The sequence below is a fragment of the Phaseolus vulgaris genome, chromosome 1, assembly GCF_000499845.2.
Source record: "Phaseolus vulgaris cultivar G19833 chromosome 1, P. vulgaris v2.0, whole genome shotgun sequence".
NCBI lineage: Eukaryota > Viridiplantae > Streptophyta > Magnoliopsida > Fabales > Fabaceae > Phaseolus > Phaseolus vulgaris.
Window position 1 is genome coordinate 36,596,595 of NC_023759.2, and position 10,164 is coordinate 36,606,758.

The following is a 10,164-nucleotide window of genomic DNA, read 5'->3' on the forward strand; positions in this document are numbered from 1 at the left end:
ATCTATTCTCATTTTTCACCATTTATCTTTCCATCTTTTTCATGCTTTTGGATAACAAGTTAGTAAATTAGCCTCAGTCAATTTCAAAGAGTGGAAAGGAAAATAAATAAAAAGAAAGACAGTGAAAAGTAAGATTATTTAGAATAAAGAAAAGAGTGGAAAGCGAAAAAGAAGTAAAAAGGAAATTTTTGAATGATTTTAATTAATATAATAATTTTTTAAGAATAATATAGAATGACATATTAATAAATTGACTAAATTGTTATAAATTAATTTTAATTCAATATTATATTATAATTATATTATAATTTTTATACATTATTATTATTTTATGAATTAATTTTAATTATCATTATTATTGTTAATATTATTTTTATTACATTATTATTATACAAATTTATTTATGTCATTATTATATTTCCTTTAATATTAATATTATTATTATTTACTATATAAATTTATGATTATTATTATATCATATTATATAATTATAATAGATCATCTTATAATATAATCAATAATCAGTCATATATTTACGCACACAAGTAACACGCAGATGATTAATTATGTTATTCTTCTTATAATTGATTATTACGTGAGTTTCGCAGTGTAATAAAAAAAAGAGTAAGAATAAATATGCTAAATATTCTTCCTCTGCATATCTTTCACATCTTTTCTTTACATCTTTATCCTTTAAAATTAAATAGGTAATAAATGCATTTTAAAATTATCAAATACTGTGTTTTCTTGTAGTTATGCAACACAAAACAAAAAAGGTGAACTACAGAAATTGACCAATGGTACATAAAATTAAAATTAAAATAGTGCGTGAAAATAAAAGGAGTTAAAGTTAAGATATTGAATTGAGGATTGAAGTTCACAAAATACATATAAAAGTTAAAACCGTCTAAATCATTTTATGTCTTACACGATAGTCTAATGTGTAGGCTCTTAAACTTCACACTCACCCTAATTCAATTCAAAATAAAACCAATAACTCTAAAATAAAAATTCCAATAAAAATTATTTTAGATAAAAATTATTTTAGATATAACTGTATGAACTTAACATCTCACTTAGATTGACATCTTCATCCCCGAAATCTTAACATTCCAAAATTTAATAATTATCTATAGAATTTGACATTTCAGTTAGACTAATACCCAATTCAACAATTATCTCTCATTAAATAACATGGATACTTGTATTCTTTTAATAACTTTCAGTAGTTCACCACTAGATTTATTGGTTTTGAAATGGTTTGCTCAATTTTCTTTAGCTGGCAAGTTTTGTGAGATGAATAAATTTCCCAATGAATTATTAGGAATGGTTGAGACAGAAAATTGATTGCAAATTTGAATGGTAATTAGAACAGTGATGCAGAAGCAAAGAAGTATAAATGTCTGAGACACATTAAATGAAAATGAATTACATAGAAGGTGAGGAAAGATGAAGAAAAGAAAAAAGAGGATGTGATAGTGAAGTTAGATGAAAGGTAAGATAGAAGGTTTAGTTTGTTGTGACATGGAATTGCCTATCTAATTTTGCATATATATAAAAGCATTGGAGTGCTCAAAGAAGCAACATGGTCCAACACTCACCCAATAGAACTCACATTTGTCTCTCCTCAAACTTTATAAAATAATCTCATCATCATGGTAGATCAAACTAATTCTTCATTCCACAATCAAGACATATTAAACTTTGGTAAAAATAAAATGGAGGGTTCAAATTCAATAACTGTGGTAGGTTTTCTAAACCTAATCAACCTACTCAATTAAATACTCATTTGTTTCATTTTTTACAGTCAGTCATCTGCATGTGGATCGTCTGAAGTGTCTTCATAAAGTTTTGAGCCAAATAAATTTCCTCATTTAATATTACACTTTTCGATTTATTAATATATTGCATAAAAAAGGAACTTTTTTATAAGAGTGCATGTAAATTTATTTATTTGCTCATTCTAAATTTATTGAATGTGTTTAGATCAATTGTTTATGAACGAAAGCTAATAACCGAAGGACATGCTGGTTATTAGTTTTTAACTGAAGACTGGTACATTAGCTTTGTTTTAATTAGTATACCATTTGGCTAACCAATGTTTTGTTCCTTAATCAATCATATTTTGAGTTTCATAGTTCTTCAATGTTTTGTTCCTTAACCAATGTTTTTTTAATTAGAACAAAAAAATATTAATAGAAAGGTTGTTCAAAGCCTAGACAATAACTTGATTATGGACTGAAATAAAAAAAGTTAAGAGATGTAAAAATACACCAAAACCTTAATTTATTTGTTTATTTTTTGAAATGGTGGTAAGGTTAATAAACCTCTAAAAAAATAAAAGAAGTGAGGATATTGGCATGTAGAACACAGAGGATATATATTGAAGAAAAGTGAAAAAAAAAAAGATGAAGAAGAAAAGATGAAGGGTCTACCATGAAGTTGGGAAAGATGCCTCAGACCACTAAAATGAAATGGGGTCAAAGAATTTAGGTCTTTATGTTAGAAGGAATACATCAGATAAAGTCATAAAGTAATTTGATGTGTATTGACTAAAGATTTGTTTAATTATACAATTAATTGTTTTTCAAATCCATAACATTTGTTGAGATTGGACAAACCATATAGATCTAAAAAACAGGTCATCAATCATCAAATTGAAATAGTAGTAAAACCAGTAAAAGGACAATCAAATTAAGAAAAGGTCATAATCTTGTATTGTCAAATGTCAATAACACATTGGTTGACAATGTCAACAAACTTTTTGCTGCCCATTTATGTTCCTTTTTAAGTTCATCTATCTTCTTAAAAACAATTTCAATGAACCCATGAAAATAGTGTATGACCTTAGAATTTGTTGGGTGTTGTTTCTATGTATGCACCCACCTTCTTGGTTTATCAAATCAAAATCAGAATTTCTTTTTAGTTCCAAAATATGGTAAAAGAGTGAGTTACTACTACTTATTTTATTGGATCAAATATATTTTTTATTCTTATACTATAATACGAAATTGATTTTCGTTTTTGTCTAAAATTTAGACTATCTAAGTTCTTGTAGTGTGAAAATGATTGAAATATGTCATTATTTATGTGAAATTAATTCAATTTGAGGTTCTACTTCATCAACCCATTGGAAGTAGTTATAATAGACATCAATTTGCAATCAAAACAACAACGAATTTTGAAAAAAAAAAACTAACAATCATTTCACATACAGAAGGACAAATTCTAATCATTTTCATACTACAGGTACTTGGATGATCTAAAAGGGACGAAAACTAATTTCGTGCTATAGTATAGGGACAAAAAATATATTTAACCCTTATTTATTTGAGTAGTATTATATCTCTATCAATAACATTATATATGTAAATGTTAGGAGAAATTTACTTAAAAAATTATTTTTTATTTTTTCTATTACAAACTTTATTTTTATTGTTATTATTGAAAATTTCATATCGATTAAAGATAAGAATATTTCATATTATATAAGTAGATGCAAAACTTACCTTATAAACACCAGTGCAAATAACACTTTTTACAACGACACATTAGGTCAGTTAAATGACAACTGGTGTAAACAAAAATACAGTGACATTTTTGTAAATATTTGACACATATTACATTGATTGGGTTATCCAACTGGTGTAATATGTCTTCCTCAAAAAAAAAAAATTTAAAAATTTTTATCTCTGGGATTATATATAACATCGGTTGGATAGAGGAATCGATGTTATATGTCATTCCCAGATTAAAAAAAATCAAAAGTTTTTAAAAATGACATATAACATCGGTTTCTCTACACAACCAGTGTTATGTCATTCCCAGAGTTTAAAAAAAAGATTGAAAAATTTAACTCTAGGCACTACATATAACACTTTGTTGGATAGATGAATCGGTGTTATATGTAATTTCCATATTAAAAAAAGTTTTTAAAGTTTTAAAGATTACATATAACACCGATTGGGTTACGGAACCGGTGTTATATGTCATTTTAGAGTAAAAGAAAAGTTTAAGTTAATAAAAAGATATATTACACAAATTATTACTCATCACTGGTGTAATATATGTTTTTACCCTATTTTCTTGCCTCGCGTCCTCACTCTCCATTCGCGCTATTCTAAGTTTTCTTGCTCCAAAGTTCATTTTGCTTCTACCAACGCTGCTGCCAACGTCGTTGCCTCCACCGCTTCTCTTATTTCATTATCTTCATCGTGAGAGCATCCACACTGAACGATATTCTTCCATTCAAACTTCTTTGCTATTTCGTTGTCAATTTTGTCGCCGTTGTTGCCGCCTTTGTCACTACCACATATTCTCCATTGTCACCACAACTTAGTTCACATTCACGCTCCAGGTTAGTTTTTATTTTTAAATATTTTAATTTTAATTATTATTTGGTTTATAATTATTTATATAGATAATTAGTTTTATTATATTGTATTTGGAATATAATGTATTATGTTTTAAATTCGGTAATTGTTATATGTTGAAGGTCTTGGTATTGGGTTCTAACCCTCGACAATGTTGAACACTTTGATATTATGTTTAAGGTTTAGTATGTGACTCTGAAACACATATAACAAGAGTTGGGAGCCACAACTGGTCTTATATGTACCTTCTCAAGCACATATTTTTGAATATTTTATTTAGATTTTGGTACATATTACCCCGATTTTTACAACCAATGTTATATGTAATTGACATTTTACATCGCTAAGATCTACATCGGTGATGGAACCAGTGTTATATACTAGTAAAACCATTTTTATAAAGTTAAATTAAATTTAAAGTTCACTTCTAAATATCCATAATATTGTAATTGTGTTGGTTTAACAAATTTTCCAATATAATTAAAATTGAATATAAGTTGTTTTTAGGAATTATATATATATATATATATATATATATATATATATATATATATATATATAAACGCGCACACACACATATAAAATCACATATGGTCCAAACAATCACTACAGAAAATAATCAAATTGCAACTAATTTTAGAGACCAAAATAATTAGTTACTATTGAATTAAATTAGAGACCATTTTAGAGAGTAAAAAAATTATTGATATCTAAAGTAGTTTCTATTACTAATAAAAATTTATAAAATAGTTTTTAAATTGGCATCTAACCATTAGCTACCAAGATTTTATCTACTAATATCTTAGATTCTAAATTAGTATTTGATACAACCCAATTAGACAAGGAGATAACCAAGGACACAACAAACACTTCACAATTAAGTCAGTCATCACAGATATCCAAGACAAGACCCCACCAAACTTCAGAAGGACCTCATTAGAAGAAGAATAGGACATATGCCAAAACATCGAATGTTCTTTCTTCTGGTCTTTTTAAAAGACAAGTTTATGTAAATAAATTTGGCTCACTTTGGGGTCCAAATAGCAGAATAAGCTAGAGTAGGGTGCATTTAGTATATTTTGGGCTTGTGTCAAAGCCCACTTTTCATGATAATGCACATAGGATTAGGGATTTTAACCTAGTTTCTAGAATATGTAGGTTAGCTTGGGAGGCACTCCACTCTGACCTAACTTCTAGAAGGTTTCTCAAAAATGACACCCCTACCCTACTATCTTGCTCTCCAAGACACTATCTCCTATAAATAAAGTGTCTTGTCTCATGTATTTCACACATTGAATTTTTGAAATAGTAAAGAAACTTTGCAGGAGCTTTTAGTGAGACTTGAGTGCTCTCCTTTGTGGATCTTATCTTGAGTGTGTGTGCACTTCAAGTGGCAGATCTTTACCACTCATCTTGGAGTAGCCCATCCTCCAAGTGGCGTGATTCTTTGCCCATTTCTCCATAAACTTTCTCATCCTTTCATCTTTTCTCTGTTGTGTTCTTCTTTTGCACCACCTTTCATATCTCCTTTATATTTTCATGTCCTTTAATTCCGGTCTTTACCTTGTTATCTTCATCATTATCTCCATTTAATTCCACAAGATATCTTCATCATATTCACCATATTGTGTTTTTCTCTTTGCCCTCTAGAAGTGAACCTTCACACTTACTTAACCACTTCGTTAAGTTTGTGTCCAGTGGGAATCTTCTTTGGGTTTCTCACCATAATTGTTAATCTCAAAAGTCTTAAACAAAAGTGAAACCTCTAAAATATGCTAATCTAAAATCAACTCACATCACGTGGTATCAGAGCATGGTTATCTTGTGCTTAATTGCTTTTGAGTTGATTTCTGCCTTTAATTTTCAGCACATTTCAATTCCTCCTTTAAATTCTTGTCATTTACAATTCCGTTTTTTATTCATTAAGCAATTTAAATTCTGTTTTTGAATTATTTTGTGTCATTTTCCCCCCTTACCTTTTTTCTTGAGTCTTTGGTTCTTAGTGTTATAGGAGTTTTAATTCCTTTATGCTTATTTTGATTTTAGTTGTGAAGAACTAAAAACAAATTAGAAGTTGTTTGAGTAGTGGGTTGATTTAATTCCAAACATAGAATGCAAGTGTTCATATGAATTGAGTCCCAACCCAATATTTTTTTCGAAAATTGAAAAGTGAATAAAAAATATGCATGAAAAAGGATATGGAAATTTTGAGTCCATAAAAACAAAGACAAAAACAAATTGAGTGCATTCACTTTTCAAATTTCAAATTACTATAAAGGATTCTAATTACATGGAAAATTGTTTTTCATACTTGTGGAATTTAATCCTTCTTGCTTTCACAATTTCTAAGGACATTAAACCTTCATAGTTAAAGTTTAAGTAAGTTTCTTTGAGTCTTCATAAGTGCCTTTCTGGTTTGTCTTGTTAAAAGTTTTGTCATCCTATAATTTCTAAATTGGTTTAGCTTTCTTTCATTTATCTTTTCTTTTCTGTCTTCAAATCTTTCTTTAGTTTTGTTGGAGGTTCTTTGGTGAGTGAGTGATAAGAGCTTTGACCTCTTTCACTTGAAGAGTTGCTACCAAGTGTGGACCCTTTGAAGTTCAAATCTTCCTTGAGTGAATTAATTTTTTTTTCCATCCTTTACTAAATATTCGAGTGATACACGTGAGTGAGTGCATTAAATTGTAATTTTCACTAATTGTTTGCTTTCTTTTGTGCAAAATTATGGCTCATTTGTCTTTGGGAGAGTCTTCAAAGCCACAATCTTCTCAAAAGGCACATCTTTTGGGGGAGCTTGGCCCACAAAGAAGAGGAAATGAGGCAACTAGTGGAAATAATGCAAAGGCTAGAAGATACTCAAGAGAGATTAGCTAGAGAAAGGAGGCGGGAACCTAGACGCACTACAAGGTATCATATGCACTATGAGACTGAAGAAGAAGAAGAATGGAGAATGCAAAATGTGGAAACACCAACCACAAAAGACTTATTTTCCTTTTGTAAAGTTACCTAGTTTTAATGGGGAAAGTGACCCTAATTTGTACTTAGGATGGGAAGCTAAGGTAGAACAATTTTTTAATGTATATGAGGTCGAAAAGGACCAAAACGTTAAGTTAGCTTCCGTAGAGTTCTTAGACTATGTCATGCAATGGTGACATCAAACTGTAATGGACATTGGGCTAAACAAGAGGTCATTCGTGGTCTCTTAGAGTGATTTAAAGTTATGTATGCATGCACGGTTTGTTCCTCCTCACTATAGGAAGGAACTCTTATTGAAGCTCCAACGACTTCATCAAGGACCTAGGAGTGTAGATGAATACTTCAAAGATTTAGAAGTAACTTTGACTAAGATTAATATGCATGAAAGTGAAGAGTCAAAGATTGTTATATTTGTGAGTGGATTACGAAGAAAAATTTGAAATATTCTAAAACTTTATAAGTATACATCTTTAGAAAAATTGATTCACCTAGCCATCAAGGTTGAATCACAACTTTTAATGAAAACATCTTTCAAGCATACTCATAATGATGGCTTTTACAACTCATCTTGGAAGGATAAAAATAAATTTCCAAAACATGATAATCCTTCCAATTCCTCTAAAGAATCCAACCGACAACCTTCTAAAGTCAATCTTGTTGATCAAGAGTGATCAAGTTCTTTAAAGGATTCAAATTGTGCTTTGAAGAATCCAAACCCTTTGCGCTTGATGCAAGGTTGTGTTGTTGCTGTGTTTTGGGAGGGATCTGGGTAGTTTTATATGTAATTCACTCCTTTGTTGAATCTAAAGCTAATGTGTTTTAAATTCTTTTTAAAATAAAGTGTTTTTCAAACTAAGTGAAAAACAACTTGTTGTTTTGTCGAATCAACCGGTTGTTTTACTCTTAGGAGTTTTTTAAAAGGTTGAAAACTGTTTTAGTTTGGTTGGCTTAACTGTCAAACCAAACAATCGGTTGTTTCGTGGTTTCAACCGATTGTTTCTTTGAAAATCCTAACAGAATTCTGTTTTGATGGTTGAATGAGCTTTAAATGATTTTCAACTGAATACGCTCCTTCATTAAATGCTTTGACCAATCTTTGGAAAATATAAATAGTTTGTTTATGTTTTCAAACAAAGAAAGAAAACATATTTGAGTTTTCCAGTTGTGAAAGAGTTGATTCAAGATTTGAACATTCACATCAAAGCTTTGGGTTTTCTAAGAGAGTGGAATAAGATTGCATTTGTATTGATTTCAGATTGTTCTGTAAATAAGTGTAATCTCTTCAAAACCTTCTGTATTTCTGGTGTTGTGTTGCCAATGAGTGTTGTGTGCTCTTGAGGGGATCAAGATCAATACTCTTGGTGTGTGAATTGCCAAAGTGAGTGTGTTTCTTGAAGGGTTCAAGGTCACTGCTTTGGTGGATTGTGTGTTGTAATCTGGTTTGATTACTTAGTGGATTACCTAGTGGTTTTCTGGGGACTGGATGTAGCTCTTGGTTTAAGAGTGAACCAGTATAAATTGTTGGTGTATCTTTCTCTTACCCTTAAACTCATTTACATTCTGTTTTTAGTTTTTACTGATATAAACAACCAATTGTTTTTCTGCTGCTTTGTTGTTTTATTGATCTTGTTCTTGGCTAACCTGATTTCTGTTTTGGATTCATACAAAGAATTTTGTTAAAACGTAAAAAGTTTCAAAAACCTCTCTTAAACAATTCACCCCCTCTAGTTTAAGGCCATATATTCTAACAAATCTTTCTCCTTCTAGGACTAAATCGACAACCAAAACGTCAAATAAAAAATGTTTTAAATGTTTAGGTCTTGGTCATATCGCAACAAATTGCCCAAACAAAAGAACCATGATGGTAAAAAGGGGGATAGTAGTAAGTGACAATAGTGATCAATCTTCTAGATCTGACTCCCCTACCCTTTCAAAAACCCCAAGTGAAAGTGAATGTGAGATACCTTGTCAATGTGACTTATTGGTGGTAAGGCGAATGTTGGGTACTACAAAAACCTTTTAATGAAACTCAAAGAGAAAATATTTTTCACACCCGCTGCCTTATCAACAACAATTTATCTTCCATGATCATAGATGGGGGTAGTTGTGCTAATGTGGCAAGTACAAGATGTTAGAATGTATGACTTTAAACTAGAGGGAGGGTGAATGCTTTAAAGAGGGTTTTCGCAAACTTTTAAGTCTAGAATGAAATCACTTCGAGAAAACTTGATTAAGAAATCAGTTTGCCAAAAACACAAAGCAATTTATCAAGCACCAGAAAAAAATCGGTTGTTTCGCATAAATAATCGGTTTTTTATACCAATTCACAAATATAAACTAAATTTAAAGAGTTCAAGGGATAGAGAGAATGCACACAAAGGTTTATACTGGTTCACTCTTAAACCAAGAGCTACATCCAGTCTTCCCAGAAACCACTGGGGAATCCACTAAGCAATCAACCCTAGATTACTTACACCACCACCAAAGAAGTGACCTTGATCCCCTCAAGACACACACTTCCTTTGGCTCAGCACAAATACCACTAAGAATGCTGATCTTGACAACCTCAAGAACACACAACACTTCTCAGCTTCACACACAGAGTTTCTTCAAAGTACAAAAGGATTACACTTGTTACAGAAAAGATATGAAATCAATACAAGATGAAAATCCTATATCACACTCTCTTGATCAAAGCAATCTCCAACTCTTCAAAAGCAAAAATCAGTGAAAAACTCAAATATGTTTTTCTTTTATTAAAACTAAGTTCTTGTTTGTTACATAATCTGAACAAACTATTTATTGCAATCAAAGA